Here is a 22489-nt window from a genome sequence, read left to right on the forward strand (position 1 = left end):
ACCCTGGTAGATGCACCTTCTCTGAGACGTTCACGGTTGTGGGGGTGGTATGTTCAGAACAGTCCTCTTGATGGCAACCACCTCTGAGTCAACAAATGAATTGGCTGCTTGCAAGACTTTCTATTTTTAACATTTTTTAACCAACCTCTCTTACTGGTAGGTGGTGGGTGGCAGCTGTTTGCAATTACAGCCGTCTATGTGGTCCACAGGTGAGCCAGGGCTGGGACTCTGGCTTTTTGTGACACATTTTCAAGTAACTCGCTGTCACATTGCCCTTGGCAGCCAAGCCACATTCAGTGGAATTGTGCTAAAAGAGACGTGCGGGGTGAGGGCTTCCTAAAAACAGAAGGTGACTCATGCTCGTAAACGGTCATCACCATGGTAATTCTTGAAACACGCTGCCTAGTCTGGGCTGACGGGGGTTGGGGGTGGTGGGGTGGACCTCTGGGCACGTCCATGAACCCTCTGTGGTTGACACTATTCGGTTTCCCTCTGGGGCTTCTTCCTCCATCCTTACTCATGTGGCCAGGAGACAGGTTGCTGCTAAAAGGGCTCCTCGGCCAAGCAGGAAGACGATCTCCTTCCTGGATTGCTGCAAACCCTGGACCACACGGGGCCAACCCGAGGGTAGCTGCCATCAACCAGCGTGTGGGTGGACTGGGGCGGGGGCTGCTCGTTTTAAAATCATGGGATACCAAAACCAAGCAAACAGTTACATGAAAGACGTTCGGCATATATGCCCTCTTTTCGTCACTGTAAGAGCTACCAAGCCCTAGAATAAGGGAAAGGCAGCTTGGGGAGACTCATTAGAAAAGCACCTCGAGCTCTCTACATGTGTGTTCACTCCAGCAGCCCCGCTCCTGGCTGTGCCTCTGGATGAGCCTGATTTTCCCCATCTGGCTGTGGGTGTGCTCACACAACTGCATGTGCATGTGTGTTGCGGGCACACGTCTGGTATGTGTGTCTACTGGGTGGAGAGGATCTGTGTGGTGTGTGTGTGTCGGGTTGTGAGGTGTGTTAGGTATTTGGCTGTGACCGTGTGTTGCACGTGTTTGTGTGGTGTGTCTTTATCAAGGGACAGATGCTCCCGGCGTGAATAGAAAGGATCCTCCCCCAAATAAAAAAACTCGTTGTGCCCTCCCCTTGGTCACTGCCAGGGCTGAGCTTAGCACCGGTCACATAGCACAGGGGGCAGATAACCACCCCGGGCACACACTGCAGGAGGAATAAAGTATACAGATGTGCTCCCAGCTGCCAGTGGTATTCCTGCACTTTGTGCTGTATCAGTGACTGCCAAATATTAAAACAGGACATCTGTTTTCACCACTTCTTTCTAATCTGCCCATGTTTACATCCTTGGAACTGAAGAAGGAGTCAGGAAGAAAGGAGAGTAGGAAGAGAGAGGAGATGAGATGGAAAGGGGGAAGGAGAAACAGACACAGCACTAGGAGTGGGCCAAGGAGACGGTGGGACTGGCACGTGCCACGGAGGGGACCCACTCCAACCACCCTGATGCTGGGAATAAAAGCCAGGTGTGTCTGAGGACAGGTGTCTGAGGACAGGTGAGCTAGTGGCCGCACACTGTCATCACCCTCACCTGCGTGCTCCCACCTGTGCTGTGGTGGCTGGCCTGGGGCTGCAGGTTCAAAGTGGGTTTTGTGTGCCCATTCCCTTGTGAAATGTGTTGAATCTTCCCCCAGTGCCCACTTGTACATAATTGTTCATGTTCTTGTTCTTAATGAGAATAACACGATACTCATGCAAAGAACCCAGGTGTTCTGGAACAGTCCTCTTTCAGGTAAAAGCTCTGGGCGGGGCGGCAGGGGGACATATTAGCTGTCATCTGATAGACTCTATATCCAGTGCGAAACCTCCCCTCTCTCCCAGTTTCCCTTGAAATGAAACCAAATCAAATTATGATCATTACCAACAGCTGACTAGCATAAATGACACTGGCCAGCAATGCAGGGGCTCAGTGATCGAGCTGGTTTTCCCATAAAACGCTGAGTAAATAAACTTCTAACCTCCATTTCCATCTGTCTAGGGATTTTAAACATGTTCTTTAAACTCATTCACAGAATGTCACAGCCAGAAGGGACTTTAGAGATTATCTGTGCAAGTATCTCATTTTTAGATGAGAAACTGATGGCCAAATGTACAAATGACCTGACCAAGGGCCCTGGCATGTTTGCTGGGAGTGAGGCTAAGCCCTGAGAGTGTGCTCTCTGCTCCGGGTTCCCCGCCGCCGCCAAGGACCAGAGCCCGCCTGTGACACAGAGCAAGCTGGCTCGGGGTGGGGGGGGCTGCTTCTCTGAACGAGCAGGAAGAGGGCCTCTACTGCTGACTTCATTTAAAGGTCTTTCAGTGAACCCGGTTGCAAACACATCTGTGCCGCTCACGAGAGACGGTGTGCGGCTGGCTGTGAGGACACACAGTCGTTCAGTAGGCTCTGCCTCTACGCTTCCTCTCGCGTCGTCCTTTGCAGAATAAGACAGGTTCCCAGTCTCTTTCAGGGCATCTGTATCTAATTGGCCTGAGTGAGGAAGGGGCAGAAAGCATCACTAAGGAGCATTCTTGAACTTGAAGCGAGGCACTTACCTCCTGTGAAATACGTGTGCGTGCATCTGTCTTGCTCAGAAAGAAACATGAGAGCAAAGTTTCCTTCTTTGAGGGAAAGAGAAAGAGGCCAATATATTACAAGCTCAGAGCATAAGAGACTTTGGCAAATACAGACTGGCCTGTCTGCTTTATTACTTTTGAGATTATGTGGAAACTAGGTGGGTGGGAAAGCACCACTTCCCTCTGTGCCGACTGAAAAAATGGCATAGCTATCTCCAGCTGTGAACTGTGACAGGGACGAGGTCTTGATACTTTGACGTGGACCCCAGATGAGGCAAGGAGAGGCTGAAAAGCAGAGTTTGCAAGTCCTCAGGGATACACGACCCGCATGTCTGCAGACGTCTTCATTTCTTCATTCCTCAGAAGCTTCCACTGACATGCCTGGGCTCAGGCTCCGTGCTGCCTGCAGTTCCCCTCCAGTCACCTTGGCCTGTGTAACCCCACACGTGCTTCCGGCCTCAGCTGAAGTCCGATTTCCTGAGGTGTTTTCCTGCCTTACTGAACCTGTGTTCCCTACCTCTGGGTCCCAGGGGCTCAGGGCGTCTCTCCCACGCTCGTGCAAACCCCGGCCCTGCCAGGCTGGGAGTCACAACAGGTGAAGCACACCTGTCCACTCACAGCTGTCTCCCCACATCCAGCAGAACACTCGGCACATGGGGAGCCCTCAGCACGTCCTTTTGGCTGGAGAGGTGGGGACGCATCCTCTCTGCTTTCAGAGGCTGTGTTCCAAATACCTCTTTTCAAACTACAGAAGGAAAAGCCCTTATTTTTCTCAAGTCCTGTTTTCTTGACCACTTTCCTGCACTGAGATAGTTTTAAGGGGAGCACAGATTGTGAAAGATCCGGCCAACTCCCTGCCATCTGCATTGGCAGAGAATTTCACTTAAGATTCCCATAAAATGGCTGAGATGTGGCGAACGTGGAGGACAGCCCCAGACAATACAGAAGTAAACGGCGTGACTGGGTCCCAATACAGTATTACCTACAAAACCAGGTTCAGGCTGGGTTTGGCCTAGGGCCAGAGTCTGCCCACCCTGATCTAAATGATGCATTGAGACCAATGAAGGCATAGCAGAGAGTTAAAGCACCACCTCCTAGTGCTTTGAATCAAGAGAAATGATGGGAGAACAGAATCACTTTGCAGAAGAGGATAAAATGGTCATACTGAATTAAAAATGGGAAAAATTAAACCTTAATTTTCAATACTGTACTCACATTGAAAGCAGTGATTTGGTGTAAAATCCTTTATAGCACTGATCAATACATAAAGCACTATAAACATAAATGTAGACTTACAGTATAAAATTCTGTAACATATCTGCAGAATTTATAAATAAATGGAGCTTATGCATAGTTTTTTGACTGTACATACTCACATATTAAACACACTTAAACCCCAGGGGATTCTGTGAGAATTTTTTTCTTTAAAAGAGGCTGTCTGAACACTTCAGGCTGAGAACCACTGGCCTAGACGGAACTGATGCTCTGACGAAGCTCTTCACCGTTCAAGGAAGCTCAGGAACTAAACAGCATAAAGTGTCAAAGGCCAGACTCCAATAAGAACTCGTTCAAAGGCCCCGTTTGCACCATCATAGCAGCTTCTCAGTAGGAAGGGGTCTTGGTCGGTTGGTCAAATGTCAGGTTTCTTTTTGGGCTGTTTAGCTTTGTTTCCTTAGTTTCAACATCCCAGGTAGTGTTCTAATCAACACGGAAGTGAGAAAGCACTCAGGTATGGGTCCTTTTGGAGAGACAGTATGATGAAATCTATGAAGCTGATACACACGTGTGTGTGCACGGACATACACACGCACTCACCAAACAAACAAGCTTTTGGAAGGGGGGTGCTCTGGCACATCTGAAGTCCGCTTGGTTAAGGCCTGTTTCCCTAGTGTTGTCTCACTGCCCAGTGTGACGCTGCTGCTGTTTTTTTGTGAATGTTCTTCATCAGATTAGGGAACTTTCTATTCCTGGTTTGCTGGGACTTTTTATCATGAAGGAGTATTCAATTTTGTCCAGGTTTTTTCCTTCATCCATCAACATGGTCATATGATTTCCCCTTTTTTTCCCCTACTAATCTGATGAATTACATTGATTGAGTCTCAAATGCTAAACCACCCTGGGTTCCTGGAATAAACCACACTTGGCATGATGTATTATCCCTTTGATACATCACTGGATCTCGTTTGCTAATAATTTTGTTGGGGAGTTTAGCATCTTGTAATTTTCCTTTCTTGTAATGTCTTTTTCAGGTTTTGACATTCAGGGTAGACTGGCCTCGTAAAAAGAGAAAGCATTCCCTTTTTCCTATGTTCTGGAAAAGTCTGTGTAACTTAATTATTGTTTCATCCTTAAATGTTTGGAAGAACTGACCAGTGAAACCATCTGGACGTAATTTTATCTCATATAAAGGATCTTAGAAATCCTTACTTCACTTTTTCATAACAGGACGAAAGTCGACATAGAGATCACATTATAGACTGGAGCTGCCACCTCTGGGTACCTCCCACACCGCACCTCCCAGCCCTCACCCTTATCTTATCCCAGGACGTGAAGGGACGTGGGGCACCTTGTCCCCACAGCCTCATCAGCATAAACCCTTCAGCATGTTGAACAGCACAATGAGTAACCGGAGGCCAGTGGAATAGTTACCAGAATAGACTGTCTGATACGCTTCCCTCATGTACAGGGATCCAGACATCGTGAGGCTCAACATTCTGAGGACTCTGAATCAGGCAAAATAAAGCACATTCTGCTAGGGCAGTGAGCAAGTCCAGACCCTCAGGGGCTTCCTCTGTTGCCCACAGCACAGGACCTGCTAGAGGACCCCTGGCCCAGCTACACAGCAGCTCCTGCCTGGAGCTGTCCTGCCAGAGGTGCAGAGGCTGGGGAGACAGAGAACTGAGTTCCCATATGTGGCAGGGGCCACAGCACTTATGTCCTGCTCATCTCAGCAGGACAGTCCAAACAGAGCCAGGCAGGGCAGGGATGAACTTGAGCCACACGCTCTAACCAGATCAGAGCAACAGTCTTGGCGTCCCCAGCCTGAGCTGCTCTCTCCTGGACAAGAAACCTACCCACTCCAGGCCTCATCTCCTGAGGAAGTAAAAATAACACACCCCAAGGAGGATGTGTGACCACGCACTGACCATGCCTGTCGCAAACACTCAACAAGGGTAATCATCGTGACTCCTCATTGTGTGCAGTAGTTCCTTGTGGGGGAGGGGAGAGGAGAGCAGGAAAGAGAGTACATGGGGGGTGCGTTCATATAGTTGGAAAACACTGAAACGCACCTTCCTCCGAGGACAGGATCATGTTCTGAGAGATGGTTGAGAGCTTGGTCTGCATGGGCCTGTGTCAATACCGTCAGCCACCAAGCGCCACAGAGCCCGTCTAGAAGTGTCTGCACCCACCTGTCGTGAAGCAGACAGACCAGCCTCAATGCGCTGGGCTATGCTGTCCCCAAGTTTCCACTCCAGGGAGCAACGTCTACTGCGAGTGAAGATTTTACTTCAGTTGGAATCTGTCAAATACCACAGAGAAACCACAACTGAACTCTCTTAGCAAAGGTCAAGATTTGTGGAATTGAAAACAAAGAAAACAAACAAAAGAAAAATCTTCTTCAAAACAAGAGAATAGTCTTCTTCAACTTTAGGAAGAAATGACCCACTTTTCCTTTATGGACTATCAGGTACAAAGCATTATAATAAAGTGTATGTATTCCAGGGAAATAAATCAATCAACAACTGTGAATTAAATTCCTACTATGTGCAACAGCTCTTGGAGTGCGGGTCATTTGCTTCTCCAACTGCAACCATTATTCAACTTTCTAGGCAGAACCTTCTTGTTCGTTGGCTGGGTCAGAAGAGGTCAGCACGAAACCCGGTTTTAAAATGCAGTTTGGAAGGATGAACTTCCAAGGAGCCGCAACAAGCAAGCACACAGCAGGATTACAGAATAGCCGTCCCCTGTCTACAGTGGCCTTCCCCACACTTGTTGCTTCAGGAGGGCCGTTTGGAAGCAGTGACTCTACCTCACTGGGTGTTTGGGCCAATGCCCTGGAGTAAGCTGTGACCCTCCTGTTAAGCAGAAAGGGGGTCTCTGAGGAAGCCCCTCGGCATCTGGGACTCCACTTGCTCCCCCGCGTCTCTCTGGCCTCCACAAGGTCCACCTGATTCTGCAGCTCAGCCAGCCCCCGCCCCTTCTGCTCACGTTTACAAAGAACAGCTGTGTCTCGGACTCTGCACCGGATCACAGAGCTACAGAGCAGAGGAAACGGTAGGCCGCACTTCTGAGAAAGTCGCTATGCGGTAGGAAAGCGCGGTGTGAGCGGGGGCCGCATGCGGGAACTGCTGGCAACCTCAAGCGTGTGCATGCCCCCAGGTTCACCAGAGCAGGGACCACCCCCCTGCCACCCCTACAGACTGACAGGACTTCCAGGGTCAGGATCCCTCTGTCCTTGGAGGAGATGCACTCCCTTGCTCTCTTCTGGATGTGGAAACCCTGGAAGGCTCCCCCACCACCTTCCTCAGCAGCCCTGGGGTCCCCTGGCCTGCCTCTCATGGCCCCCGGGACCGCACCCTCCTCCTTTACTGGCCACATGGGTCCTCCCAGGCCCTGCAGCCCCTCCTCTCTGTCTGTGTGAGTCCACTTGCATCCCTGCCCCTCAACTCCCAGTGCTGGGAGGACCCAGACTCTCCCAAGGCCTCCCTCCCTCCCTGGGGGCACACGGCTTCAGACCTTCTTCAGGTCCACGATGAGGTGAGGACTCCCTGGGTGGCATGACTGTTTTCCGCTCAGTCCTGGAAACACACTGGCGTCATCACTTCTCCTTTTCAGGCACCGCCGCTGGGACAGGCCTAGATCTCTGGAATACCTGGCAGGTGGGGGGACCTCCTGCCGGATATTCCGGCCACTCATTTCGTGGTCCTGAGTCAGCGCCATGGCCCGGGGCTGTGAAAGCAGCACACTGCACAACTTCAGGAGCGGACCGCTGGGTCCGAGGAAAGATGCACACTCAACTTCACACGGAAACTAGGGCTTTCCAGAGTGACTGAACCAGTCTGCACTCCTGTCAGCAACGCCCCGTCTCCCCACACTTCTGTCGGCGCTCTTGCTGCCCGGCCTTCTAACTGTTGCCGTTCTGACGAGTCTGGTGGTTTCCATGCTGCTGCTTCTAGAGCTGGACCGTCGTTGACACTGGGCTCTTCCGTTTGTAGTCTGTCCTGGTCATGAGCCTGTGTCAGAGTGGGTACTGGGAAATATGCTCAGCCTGCATGGTACACTTAAAGATGACAGATAAGAGACAGCCAGTCCCCGACGTGGGAACTCTAAAGGCATCTCCTCCGCGGGTCCTCACAACCACACTGGTCCAGGGCTTTCCCACAGTCCTACTGTGGTGACCAGGCGCACCGCCGAGACAGTGAAGGGGCGACGGGACCACGGGCGGCACAGGCACAAGCTTTGCACTGAAGTTCCAGGACTGAAAGCGGTGATGGCTGCCCAACAGTGTGGATGCAGTTAATGCCACTGAACTGCCACTTAGAAATGATGGAATCATGAGCCTTATAGGTTTACTCTACCACTGTCTTTAAAAGCCACTCTGGCTGCTTTGTGGAGAACTGGCTGGGAAGACAGGAGTGGGAGCAGAAAGACCAGCCAGAAGCGACCACAGAGCCGAGGCAGGAGACAGGACTTAGACTGGGGGGCGGGGAGGAGCAGGTGTGGATGGAGTGGATTTGGGAATCCAAGCATTTCCCTCTTAACACCATTAATTTGTTTCTGAAAATCACCCATTGTTTGGAGATGGAAAAAAGTTACACTGCTTTGCAGGGTTTCCTAAAACATAACTGCAACATAGAAATACAGAGGCAGTATCTAATGTTAGGATGTAAAATGCTTAAATGATCACCTCCTGATCTTCAGATACTGAATGTAATTGTTGCACACCTGCATTAACTTGGTTTGTAGGCAGGAACACGTACAGCCAGTTACCCTACAGCATAAATGCTTTTACAGTGACCCATGGATTCATTGGCTTAAAAAATGCAGACAAAAATTCACAGTAGGGAACTGCTGCTTGCTTTATTCACAGTTCCCGGGGATCAGAGCGCAGCCGTCGTGGTGAGGGGCAGGGTATGTGTAATTGTCTCCTGCAAGCAGAGATGCAGGCGTGGAAGGGTGGAGCACGCAAGCTCCTCCTTCGTGATGACACTGCGCTGCTCATCCTGGAACCTCACCTCTGCATTCTTACTGTGTGACGTAACAGATTTCCAAATTATTAAAGTGAAAAAAAAGCACTTATACTAGTTTACTTTGTGGTTCTCCAGCTGATATCAGCAACATCTTCACGCTATCCAGTTCTATGTGCTGATACATCTCACATTAGACTCCCACTCGTGAACACACCAGACTAAGACTGCAGGTGAGTTATAGGAGAGGTCCCAGGATACAAGGGGGAAAAACTTGCTTATAGATAATCTGCCAAATGATGGATCCCTACTTGGAGGATTTAAAATGAATCTTTCTTATTAAAGTACATTTTTGAGAAGGAAGAAAGACATGCTATCGTATATACACTTAAAAGATTGAGGTAAAATGTAGCCAGTCATCCATCCATGGGCTAATCCATATTAATTTAATATAAAAATACAGCATGCCAGCTTTTTCTGAGTGTGTATCTGAACTAGAGGTCTCAGGAGTCCTTATTAATAAAACATGATGCTGCTTCTGAGCAGGAGCCCTGGGGAACGTTGCTGACAAGAAGGAAAAGGCAAGGAAACTTCAGAGTCTGGTCTGCTGGAAAGGGGGATTAAAAATACCCACAAGAAGAAAGGCGAGAATTAGAAAAAATACAGCTGGACTTTTTTTGAATCTCTAATCTTTTCTCCTTCCATATATTATTCAGCAGAGGTGTTGCTGTAATAGGTTCTCAATAAACACAGCAGATACAGAATGAAGGAGTGAGTGAACGAACAAGTGAACAGCTGGCCGAGGCGCATCACCTGGAACCATGTCTGTGGAGGGCGGCGGAGAGTATGGGAGGTGATGCTCAGGAGCCGAGGACTTGGCAGTAACTTACCTCCTCTTCCTTGCCCCCATGGTGGCACAGCCTCCCTCTCCGAGAGCAGGTCTAATGGCTGCACGGAGCCCTAAAACCTAACTATGGCTTCATCCCTTGATGTAAGCCTCTAATTGTGAAATCACGTGTACTCTGCTGGGTTTTTATGCTGTGCATTTTACACATCAACACACAATATAAATTTTAAAAAACTTTGAAGGCCCAAAAGACTTCTAAAATATGATGGAAAAAAGTGGGCCAATTAATGTGTGAGCAAGTCCAAAAAAAAATGGCTTAGTTATGCTCCATAAGTTCACTATTCAAGTAGGACACAGAGTCAAAACCACCACTACTTATTTAAACCTTCATCCTTGTCCTGACTCAGAAACACATTTTGACAGTGTAGTCGACCTGATCTAGCCACTCAGGGCCTCCATTTCCCCAACAAAAAAGGGCCGGATCAGGCAGGGCCGCAGAATCAGTCGTTCCGCGCTCGCAGTGAGTAGTGGTTTAAACTACCATCGGTAGAAGTACGTACACCCAGCACTCTGACTGGACTGCAGCCACCAAGGAAGAAACCTGGGCTGCTCTCCAAGAATCTTAAAACTTACTTAGAATTTTAAGTTGTGCTGCTTTATGGATACAACTGAATCTGTTTTTAACTGAAAATATTTGACTTGTGTGCTCATACAGACACTGTTAGTTATTCAACACCAACTTCCAATGTTACAGAAGTTATTTTAAGTCTAAATGTATGCCTACTAGTGTTCGGGGGCGGTGCTGTTTTTTAGCCTGCAATTCTGAAGTCCTGCCAGTTCCTGTCTTTAGGCATTGACGCTACTCTTCAAGTTACGTACGTTGGAAAACTGAAGTAAGGTATCATCATTTTGTGCAGATTTAGGTATTTCAGCTGACCTAAAAATCACAAAATATACAGCATTTATGGTTCTATGGAGATTTCCCTAAACCAACCCACCCTCCACCCCCACTTCTAAGGAATCTGGCCCATTACAGTTGCACAAACGTCACTTGTATGTGTTTCTTCCACGTAGCTTCTATGTTTTAAATTGACTGTATACATTCTATTCAGAACAAATGCAAAAGTAATGTCAAATGCAGCCATGTTACAGAAACAGTAGCAAAAATGTTTGGTGAAACTAATTTCTAATCAAATGTGTGGTTCCCAGCACGTTTATTGGGAAGTGGCTTTCTGCAGTAAAAGGTACATACAGACATAAGCATCAGGCCTTAATGATTAAATCAATGTAGCTCCATTAAAATAATAGTGTTCTAGATCCACGAAGAATGGATTCAAAGTACAAAGAATCAGTCACTGGACCCTCGCTTTAACCAGTAATTTTAAACTTCCCTCTCACCATTTAATGAATGAGATACAAACAGCTAATGCAAGTTTCACCTCTTTTCCTTAATTTATCTTCACTATGCGTACATTCTTTGTAGATACTGACAGGCATATGCAGAATAGATAAACAAGATTATACCGTAAAGCACAGAGTAATATATACAAGATCTTGTGGTAGCTCACAGTGAAAAAAAAATGTGACAATGAATATATGTTCATATATGACTGAAAACTTGTGCTCTATACTGGAATTTGACACAACGCTGTAAAATGACTATAGCACATTTCTGTGAAGTCCACTGGTAAGGGAAAGTGAAGAGTCTGAACTGTTAAGTAGAGGAGTTCTGCATTTACAGCAGTTTCTATAAACCTTGGCACAAACAGAATTCCATGATGAGGCCAGCAGGTGGTGGTATTGACTACACGGGAACAGCCTGAACCTGGCTGGAACTTACTGTTTCAAGAGTAACTCCCAAGAAATACAAATGAGTTAATCTTATCTGTGTTTTGAAACTTTCAAAGATACTATTCCATCCTATCAGAGACTACTGTGAACTCCCTTTGTAAAGCCTGGTGATCCACCTATTTCTCTTGGCTCCATGTCTCACATTCAAGAGACGGGGAGGGGGTGTCTTTCATTTCCAAGTCTCAGTAACCAGTGGAACACACTTTATCTGTTTCACAGTGAGACAGGCTCCGCTGTTTACCTTGCCTAGGACAGAGTTTTGGAACGACAAGAGAATTTTCCTATCAACAGGCAGAGCCCCACATGCCTGAGACAAAAACAAGTTTACTTTTGGAGTTACAAACACAACAAGAGGGCAGCCTGCTCAGATTAGTTTATACACCACTATCAAGTCAGGATCTTCTGACAACCTTCTCTTTTACTGTATTTTTATTTGATATCACTTATCCGTGGTTTTTTTCCTTTGCTCACAAAGTGGAACAATCTCTGACATGAGGACCTGGAATCACACCAACAAGATAAAAGTGAACATGGTCACAGCGGCGAGGACCGCTTTACAAACGTAGGTACTGGTGCGTCAACTTTGTTACCAAAGGTTTTGGGCTTGCTGTAAGAGTTCCTTCCAGGAGGCACCGCTGAAACACTCCATGAGTTGTTTACCCCTTTCAAGTAGGGCAGGGGTTGGTGAACTTCTTAAAGGGCCAGAAAGAAAATACTTCAGGTTTTGAGAGTCAAGAGGCAAAACTGAGGATATTTTGTGTGTACCTACACAACCACTTAATAGTGTAAGGAGTAGTCTTAATGCAAGAACGGTACAATACCCGGTGGCAGGCCAGATCTGGCACCCAGGCCATAGTCTGCCTACTACTTTCTAGAGAATAAACTCTACTGTGGGTTTTTCTAGCCGAGTGCAGACTCTCAGATAGATTCTCACCTTGTACATTGTGTTAAATTTTTTCCCTGATTAAAGCTATATGGAATTTCATACTAATCTTTTGTATTTTTAAACATGTATTGTATTATTATTATTACGAAGCAAAAATCCTGGACCTGAGATCAGAAAATTTGGTCCAAAAGACACTCATGATGCTGTCCACAGGGCTGGGTTTGGTGAGGGACCTTGTGGGGGGTGGGCTCGGGGCAGGCCGAAGAGAAAACAGCCACAAATAAACAGCCATAATGCTGTGCACAACATGCAAATCACGGCGTAAGCTTTCCAGTAAAAGCTTTAGTTAGAAAGCCTTTAAACACTGTGTTGATGTTTTAATTGAAATTTAAAATTTATACTTTTTAAAAATCATTAGCACTGTAGGCTTTTACAGAAAAGATTCCCCTTCTCGCCAACTTCGGACCGCACAGCACGTTCCCCCACAGCGGCTGTGGACGTCTGTGCTCTGGCAATCTGCGGGACTAATGAATTCATCTGCAGAATTTAGAATGAGATGCGAGTTTCGGGTTCACAGTTTCTTTTTCTTCCGTTTCACCAGATCACAGGATACTTCACGAAGCAGATTAGCCAGTAGGAGAAGAGAGGCGTGAACCACAGGCCCGCTCAGTCGCGGTTTCACCTTCGGCCCGCGGTGCAGTCAGAGGTACTTGCAGAAGCTTGCGTTGCAGGAGGGAGGAGGAGAACCGCACAGGCATGCCTGCGCACTGGGCCCTGCCCTGCGGCTGGGAGGGGCCTTCGGCAGAGCTCAGTCCAGCCCTCCAGTTTTGCAGGTGGGTAACTGCGCCCCGAGCACTGTGGCGGCTTACTCAAAGGCACACAGCAGGGCGCTGACTGGGCTTACGCACAGTCCCCTTAAGACAAACTTTACAGTTCCAAGAGTAGAGCTGAGAGACTTATCTTTCTCTTAGTAAATGAGTCTTTACTTAGACTCACAAGACAAGCATGCATTACAAGCTAACGTGAACGCCTCCTAGCACTGTCAGAGATCCAGCAACAACGGGGTCTAAGGGGCACAGCTCACCACTCCAGGCTGGTTCTGGTGTCAACCATCGAGTTGTGAGGCAGTTAATTTGCTCAGCCAGCCTGTAGATGCCCAGGAAACTGAATTCTGCATCCTTTGGGTGGGGACCAGTCACACTGTGTCTGCAGCCCCCAATCACTGCACTGTGCTGCCTCGGACCACTGCAGAGAGAAAGTCAGTGGGCCCTACCTTTGGTGGAATCAAAGGAAGCTTCCAGAGAAACCAGGCGTTTCAAAGCTGGGCTCTCCACAAAGAAAAACAGATCAATCCTTTACACACATAAAATAAACAAAAGCCTCTCACACCTTTACATATAAACACAGCAAACTGCATTGTTACAATCAAGTCACATCAGCAAATGTTGTTTTTAGATTTAAGGCTCTGGGACACTCTGTGACCCACAAAATAAATTGTTATCCCAAAGCGGCATTTGCTCAGGGGGCTCCAGGATGCTGAAGTGGGTTGCCCGTGGGCCCCACCAAGACAGTTTACACATCTGGGTTCCAGGCGACTAGGACGGTTTCCATTCTACTAAGTTGTGCCACCTTCTGACCTGTAACCTCATTACCACTCAGCCTCTCCACTCATCTGTCCACCTTTCCCAAAGGAAATGGGAGGATTTTTTTTTTTTCATTTTACCTTACTTCCTAAGACGTTTTCCAATACGAAAGCAGACAAATGCCAACTGCAATGTGCAAACTGGTTTGTAGAAGGCAAATCTGGAGCTGCCCCAGGCCCGGAGGTGGCCCTCTTCTCTTCCACAGGGAAGACAACCTCTGCAGGCATCATTTTCCGGGCCAGCCTAGCTCACTGCTCTTCTTGAAAATGTTCTTTCAAAGCAGTGGCCCAGAGGGGGCTGTCATCACAGCAACCCCAAAGTGCCCCAGACACTGGCTGGGCCAATCAGAGCCCATCGCAGAGCTGTTTTTAACTGAAGGTGGCCTGGAAGAGTTTTTCCTTCTCCGGCTGCAAGGTCTTAAAGAAGTGAGCCTCAATCTTCCGGGGCCCTGCCCTGGCTCTGTGATGGAGCCTCTCTGGAGCAGGAGAGACGAGCAGAGTCAGTGAGGCTGAGAGAGACAGAGAGAGGCAGAGAGAGATTTTTACAATACTAAGTCTTCCAAACCATGAGCAGAATGTCTTTCCATTCGTTTGCACCTTCTTTGATTTCTTTCGTTAACATTTTAGTTTTCAGTATATAGGCCTCTCACCTTCTTGGTAAAATTTATCTTAGGTATTTTACTCTTTTTTGATACAAGTGTAAATGAGATGATTTTCTCAGTTTTTTGGACAGTTTGTTATTATGTATAGAAACACAACAGATTTTTCTGCATATTGATTTTGTATTCTACAGCTCTACTCAATTTGTTTATTAGTTCTAAGTGTTTTGGTGGAGGCTTTAGGGTTTTCATATATCATCTGATGTTATCTGCAAAGAGTGACAATTTTATTTCTCCAATCTAGATTACTTTTATTTCTTTTAATTGTATAATTGCTGTGGGTAGGACTTTGAATACTATGTTGAATACAAGTGGCAAGAGTGGGCATCCTTGTCTTGTTCTTGATCTTAGAGGAAAAGCTTTCAGCTTTTCACCACTGAACATGGTGTCAGCTGTGGGCTTGTCATATATGGCCTTTATTAGGTTCCCTCCATATCTACTTTGTGAGTTTTTATCATGTCAGATGCTCTACTGAGATGATATGATTTCAGCCTGCATTTTATCAGTGTGTTGTATCAGGCTGATCTGCAAATGCTGAACCATCCTTGCATCCCTGGGATAAACCCTACTTGATCGTGGTGTCTCATCCTCTGAATACACTGCTGAATTTGGCTTGCTAGTATTTTATTGGGAGTTCCCGCATCTTGCTCACTTGGGATATTTCTTTTCTTGTGGAGTCCCTGTCTGAGTTTTGGCATCAGGGTAAAGCTGTCCTCATAAAGTAAATTTGGAAGCATTCCTTCCTCTTCTGTTTTTTGGAAGGATTAGAGAAAAATTAGTGTTAATTCTTCATTGAGTGTTTGGTAGACTTTACCAGGGAAGCTGTCTGGTCCTGGACTTTTGCTTGTTGGGGAAGTTTTTGATTACTGATTCAATCTCTGTACTAGTAATTGTCTGTGTAGATTTTCTATTTCTTCATGATTCAGTCTTGGTAGGTTGCATCCATTTCTAGGAATTTATCCATTTCTCCATTTTTGCTTAATTCCCTGGCCTATTACTGTTCATAGTACTCTCTTATGATCCTTTGTATTTCTGTGGTTTACACTGTAGTATCTCTTCTTTCATTCTCATTTTATTTATTTGATTCCTCTTTTATTTTTGGTGATTCTATCCAAAGTTTCATCAATTTTGTTTATCTTTTCAAAGAACCAACTTAATTTCATTGGTGTTTTCTATTGTCTTTTTAGTCTCTGTTTCGTTTTATTCCACTCTCATCTTTGTTATTTTCTTCCTTCTACTAACTTCGGGATTCATTTGTTCTTCTCTTTCTAGTTCCTTAAGGTGTAAATTTAGGTTGTTTATTTGATATCTTTCTTGTTTCTTGATATAGGCATTTATCACTATAAATTTGCCTCTTAGAACTGCTTTTGCTGCATCCTGTGAGTTTCGATATGTTATACTTCCATTTTCATTTGTCTCAAGGTATTTTTTTCTCTTGATTTCTTCTTGAACAATAGTTGCTCAGTAGCAAGTTTTTAAATCTCCACATATTCATAGTTTCATATTTTTTATTTGCATGATTAAATTATGGTGCACTCGATTTTTGCTAGAAAGTTTTGAAATAGGACTTTTAGGAGACTTTGATCTACATTTTTGTCACTTTCTTGACCATTGAGTTCACAGAGTAAAGATGGATCCTGTAGATCCTTTTCTAGGTCAGTCCAACCAGCTTTCCTCATCCAGGATTTAGCATCTGAAGTTCTGACCAGCATGTGTACAAGTTGATACAGGTCAGGTAATCCTAGCTCTTATGTCTCCAATAGAATTCTAAGTTCTTCTGTAAATATCTGCTGGTCTTGCTTGAGTTTAGGGAAATCTCTCATTATAGTTTCTAATTCAGCTCAGATCCAAGGTTTAAATTCTACAGTTGTCTGCATATGAGACTCATGGAAGGGAAACAACTGCATTTTGGGTGTTAGGAGAGTTGTCTGGAAAACTTAGGGCATCTGAACGAGGAGAAGTTGAGAGAGCGGCTGATGGAGGCACAGGAGGAGGAGGATCAAAAGGATGAGGGGGAGAAGGACAGCTGGACATCAAAATGGGTCTAGTTTACTCAGGTTTGCTGAATTGCTCATCAGCTGCAGTCAAAGAAACTTTTAGTGAAGACTTTTGACTCAGAATTTTGTTTGGAGACCTCTGTATATCAATAAAAAAAATGCTGCCCATTTGGTCTAAGAAATCTTATTTCCTTTCTTCTTCTCAAATAAATAATTGTGTTCAAATCAAATATTCCCCAGAGTGGCTACTGAAGGCCTATATCATCCTTGGTGAAGTTCTGCCACTTAGAAAGAGAGGCACAAAGATTAGGGTTGTAAAGACAGTACATACAAGAAGCAGCACTTTTTCAAGGTATAGGAGAGGATTTAGGCTTAGACAACCCCATGAGAGCTGGCAATGGTCAGGAGGAACATAATGCTTGTCTCCCCATGTCTCAGCCCCCTGCCTGATAGTGGGCTCCCTCCAAATGTAGGGGTCTACTCCCCACAATCCATGCCCCCAAAAGGCAGAAAAATAGCAAGAACATTCTCTGTTCTCAAAACTCTCAGGACACAAAACCAAGACAGAAGGGGAGCCTCATTAATCAGATTTATTGGTGACCCGAAGCAGAATTTGTCCCAGTAGACGCTGGTCTGGTGAGACCTGCAGATGCACAGATCTGCAAAGTCAGCCCAAACAAAAGCCTGTGTCCTGCCCCGTGGTTCTCCTCTCTGTGATAGCACAACACAAAACTGAGAAACAAAAGACAGCAAAAAGGGATGGAAAAGAATGGCCTGACTCCACTAAGGAGGCCAAAATAATGGGAATCAATATCAAAAGCTGGGTTTCAAACCGAGAATGAACAGCTAAGGACCCCAACACAGAGAGAGTGGAGTTTAGACCCAGTGCTGAGCTACCTTATCAGTGCTGTGAGCAGCCAGGTGTAAGGGGCCCCTGGGGTCCAAACCTAGGGTCCACACCTGGCTGAGGGCTGGGCTCCATGGCAACAGGCAGTGCAAGTCGTGTATCAGCGGGACCTTCACTATAACTATGGAAATAAACAAAGACCAACCAAATGAGAAAATTCCACACTTACGTTTGCCAGAGACTCAAAGCTAGGAAAAGGAGCAGGAAAGCTTTACAGTGGAATCAAGGGAAGGCTTCAGGTGTGCCCTGACTGGAGGCTGTTGACCTGGGAAAGCTGTCAGCAGGGGAAGTAAAAGAGGGTGTACGTGTGATTGGCTAGGGGTGTGTATTTGGATTTCTCTGGTGCTACGTTGGAAACGGGGGTAAAATTAGGGAAGCTATCAGTTGTTGAATCAAGTCCTGGCCATCTGGGCTGACTATTACAGAGGTTATTGTATGGCTTCCTATACTGGTTGCTACAGACAGTGATTTGGTTTTCTGAACTGGTGACTGTAGGTCATGGGTTGGTTTCCTGGGCTGGTTGCTGCAGATTACGGGTCAGAGCTCTATTTTATGTAGACAACCACCTGGCTGTTGTCCGTTGGTGTGTTCAGTGTCAGTCCAGAGCCTTCAACTCTTTTGCTCCTGGGACTTTGTCTTATGTGGATGAAAGGAGCTGTGGACATGGTTACATGTAGCAATGCTGTTTTGAGAGAAAAAAGGAAGGACTGAAACAAGCAAAACCTCTCTCCTCGGGGCACAGGAAGAATCAGTGAGAGAGCATCCCTGTAACGGGATACTAAGTGAGTGTCCCCTTCTCCGTGTCCCCAGGTCCCTTACACTCATGTGGCACCCTTCCTGCGTCAGACTTCTCTAATGCATGCTTAAGGAAACAGAAGCAAAATTTAACTTTATGAACTGTTGTATCATCTCAATAAATATTTGTCAGTTGACAATGAAATACAGGGTAGCTGTTTCTCTCCATGCAGAGGCTAGGCAGTCATAAAAAGCAGTGCAGAGTTTAAATTTCACGAACAGAAAAACACAATTCCATAAATTAAGGCAAGTTTATTTTACCATGAATTTGGATGTTAGAACAGAACACATTCACAGAAGCAACGTGACTGCTAACTCAAATTAAGGAAGGTTCTTGGGACATTAGCTGACAGAATCGGTCCGCAGTCTCCTTCTCTGAAGGCCCAGATAGTAAGTATTTTGGGCTTCGAGGCTCATACTGTATCTGCCACCTTTTCTTCTTTGTTGTTTGTAAGTATGCTTGCTTAACAACCTTTTAAAAATGTAGAACCTTCCTTATTTCTAGAGCTGTATAAAAACAAGTCACACGCTGGATTTGGAGGTTACAGACGTCTGTTGAGAAGCCAAAGTTTCCTGACTTCTTTCTTGAGAGAATACTGGAGAAATATCTGAGTCTGAATATCTAAATATCATAGGAAGGGTGTCAAGTGGACTCCTTCAGGCAGAGAAACAGCAAAAGAAAAGAGACCGAGTGCCTCCTGAAACTGAAGAGTCAGAACCACCTGGAGGACTTGCTGAGACCCAGATCACATGGGGCCTTGTTCCCCTGTGACACTAAGGTTTCTTGTCCAGGTCCACATCTTGAGACCCACTGCTGTAGAGATGGAATCACTAAGTGACTGCCTAGCCTCTGGTTGGAGAGAAACAGCTACCCTGCATTTCACTCTCAACCAACAAATATTTACTTAGAGGACCTCAGGTCCTTACTTTGTGCAGCCTTTCCTTTGCTGCGTCATTAAGACTCTTCTCGCAACTAAAACAATGTTTCGAGGCATTAATTCCTGTCTCTGCTGCCAGTGTGTCAGGCCCTCCACAGACGGCACACTGAAACTCCAGTCTCCCCCCATTTTGAGGACAAAGGGAAGAGAAGGTTGTCAAGCCTGTAGCATCCCCTAAGGAGAAGCCTGGGAACAAGAACACAGCAAGAATCCAGGAGTGTGACCCCTCTGAACCGGGGCCTCTGCGCCGCCACTCCCGGAGGCAAGCCCAGTGCCTAAGGCTGCTGACCTGCCAGGAACCAGGGCAGAAGGAAGTGGCAGCCTGTGTAACCAGTTCAGCCAATCTTCAAGGGCCTGAGGCTCCAAGACTGTACAGGGTTTGATCTTTTATTTTTTTTCTACTTTACATGCATTTATTTCATTCTGCTCACATTGTACAATGTTTCACAACCTACAAAGTACAGAAGCCTAATCCATTTTCCAATGCCAGGTCAGAGCTAAGCTGTGGAAAAGGAAAACAGTGCAGCAAGTTCCAGGAAGAGCTGGGTGTCCGGCAGCAGGCCTGCTGCCCAGCACGCTGGGCGTGGGAGGCTGCAGGGGGACCTGCCTGTTCCTGCCATGAGGCCTCCTCGGTTCAGTGTGTCTTTCCTTTTGAGGGCAGGACCAGGGAACTTGGAGCAAGTCTGACACAGATTGCTTCTACTCCATTCGGGTTAAAATTCACTGGGCATTTGCAACAGAGCTGTTTGAAATAAACCTCATTTGGTCCAGAAATGTACTCTCCTGTCTGGTCTTACAATATTTACAATGAAAACAGCACTACTTTGGATCTATAACCAGCCTCCTGAGCGGACCTGCCGCATCTCCCTCGGCCTCTGGCTCCTCCTGTCCCCAGGACTCTGGCAACCTCCTGTCCCCAGGACTCTGGCAACCTCCTGTCACCTCTGATTCTGACCTTGGTGGCCAGACTGCTCCCTGACCCCCACCCCAGGATCTCTTGGTCTTCTCCATCCTTCTGCAGCTGCGTCAGGCCCCTGGGTCCACCTGGCCAGCAGGGGGGCCTTGTGTACAGTGCTGCCCGGGGAAGCACCGTGCGCAGTGCCAGGCCCAGCAAGTGCGGGGCCTGCGGACCCACCTGCATGCACACCTCCTAGGTGCTGGCCTCCGGCAGCCTCACACACAAGCTGGGTTCACCCAGGACATGACGGCTCTAAGCTGTGCCTTCTTGTAGGGGTATGTGCAGTAGTTTTCTGGCTGGAAAAGTCAGGGGACTGGTGCTGTGCCTCCAGGCAGACTACTTGTGCTTGGAGCCCAGGCTGTGCCAAAGGCAGGAGTCCCATGACCCTGGCAGGAGCTGTGGGAACAGCCTTCACCACCTCCGTGCACCCAGGTGCCATGGACCATCCTGGTGCCCTGTTTGTGGGTGTCCTTGTCTAGCCTTCCAGCTTCACCTGCCCCTTCCTTCCCCTGATGAAGCTGGTTCTCACCCTTTCCTGGTAGATGCATATGTCAGTGTCAGCCTGGTTTACCACCTTCCTGAGGCCATCTGGCTGTGCCAACTGTGCCGTGTCCCGCTACACCGCATGCAGTGTCTCCCCAGCACGCAGACAGGCTCATTTGCTGAATTGGTTTATGTGCAGACTTAGAACAGTACCGCTGGTAACTGGTGCTGCTCAAGTCCCAAGTCCCAGCACTCGCTATTATTACCTTCGGCACCTGAGCAGGGCTGGGCTCTCAGCGAGAGCTCAGTAAATATTTTTTAAATGAATGAACAAACAAACAGTATGACTCATGGTTATGAGGCCACCCCCTTCCCCAAGGTTCCTGCAGTTCACCCGTTGTCCTTGGAAACACTAATTGCTTAGGAAAATCCAGACCCCATCGGGCAGACTTTGAAAGACCCCATCCCTAAGGCCTGAAGCCTGTGTCAGTCATAAAACACTCTCCCAGGGGTTCCAACAGAGTGAATGTGTCCTGTGAATAAGATGGGGAAGGGGCTCTTTGAGGAGCAGCTCTTCCCGCAGGGTCTGCCTGAAGGCACAGGCGTGGGAGTACAGGGAGCGCTGTGCTCATGTTACTTCTCCGGATCATGGGTAGCAATTCCAGGTTAAACAGCCAGTGGGGGAGGAGGGTGGGAGTGTAGGGGACAAGGAAGAGAGTAATTCTTAAAAAAGCTAAATGTATAAACAACAAGTTTATACTGTATAGCACAGGAAACTATATTCAGTATCTTGTAGTAACATATGGTGAAAAAGAATAGGAAAACAAGCATAGGTATGTTCCTATATGACTGAAGCATGGTGCTGTACACCAGAAACTGACACATGGTAAACTGACTATACTTCAATAAAAATATTTAAAAAAAAAAAAAAGCTACTGAGCAGCCAGCAGACTGACAACTTCAGTTATTTCCAGTAAGAGAAATGCAGAGGGAGCTGGCGGAAGGACTGTATCTGCTCAGGGAGAATGTTCTAAAGAACCGAGAGGGAGAATGTTCTAAAGAACCGAGGAGCCGTCACCTCTTATGGTAAGCAGAAAAGAGAAACAGGAGACTAATGGGTGGTAGTGTAAACATGTAAAACCACAGTTTTAAAATTTTTTCCGAACTTCAAAATTTATTTAGCAGAACACCTGTTGGGGGGAGGGCTCTTTTTGCTTTGTTACTAATTGCTAACATTACTGCGTAAGTGTCAGAATTTCTAACTTAAAAGTTTATTGAGATTTTTCTTTGTGGCCTTTACATGATCAGTTTTTACAAAGTTACAGAAACATTTTAAAAGAATGATTATACAACTGTAAAGATTCCACAAAAAAACTATTAGAACTAATGAATTCAGCTGAATTGAGGATGCAAAATCAACATGCAAAAATAATTTGCATTTCTATACCTTAACAATGAACAATCCAAAAAAGAAATAAAGAAAACAGTATTTCCAATGGTATCAAGCGTTGGTGGTATAGTGGTGAGCATAGCTGCCTTCCAATGGTATCAAAAAGAATAATATACTTAATAATTAACTTAACCAAAAAGGCAAAAGACTTGTATACTAAAACTACAAATCAGTTCTGAAAGAAATTTAAGGACACAAATGAACGGAAGAATGTCCCATGTTCATGGATTGGAAGACTTAATATTGTTATGATGACAGTACCATCCAAA

This window comes from Vicugna pacos, chromosome 20 (genome assembly GCF_048564905.1).
Source record: "Vicugna pacos chromosome 20, VicPac4, whole genome shotgun sequence".
In the NCBI taxonomy this organism is placed as follows: Eukaryota; Metazoa; Chordata; class Mammalia; order Artiodactyla; family Camelidae; genus Vicugna; species Vicugna pacos.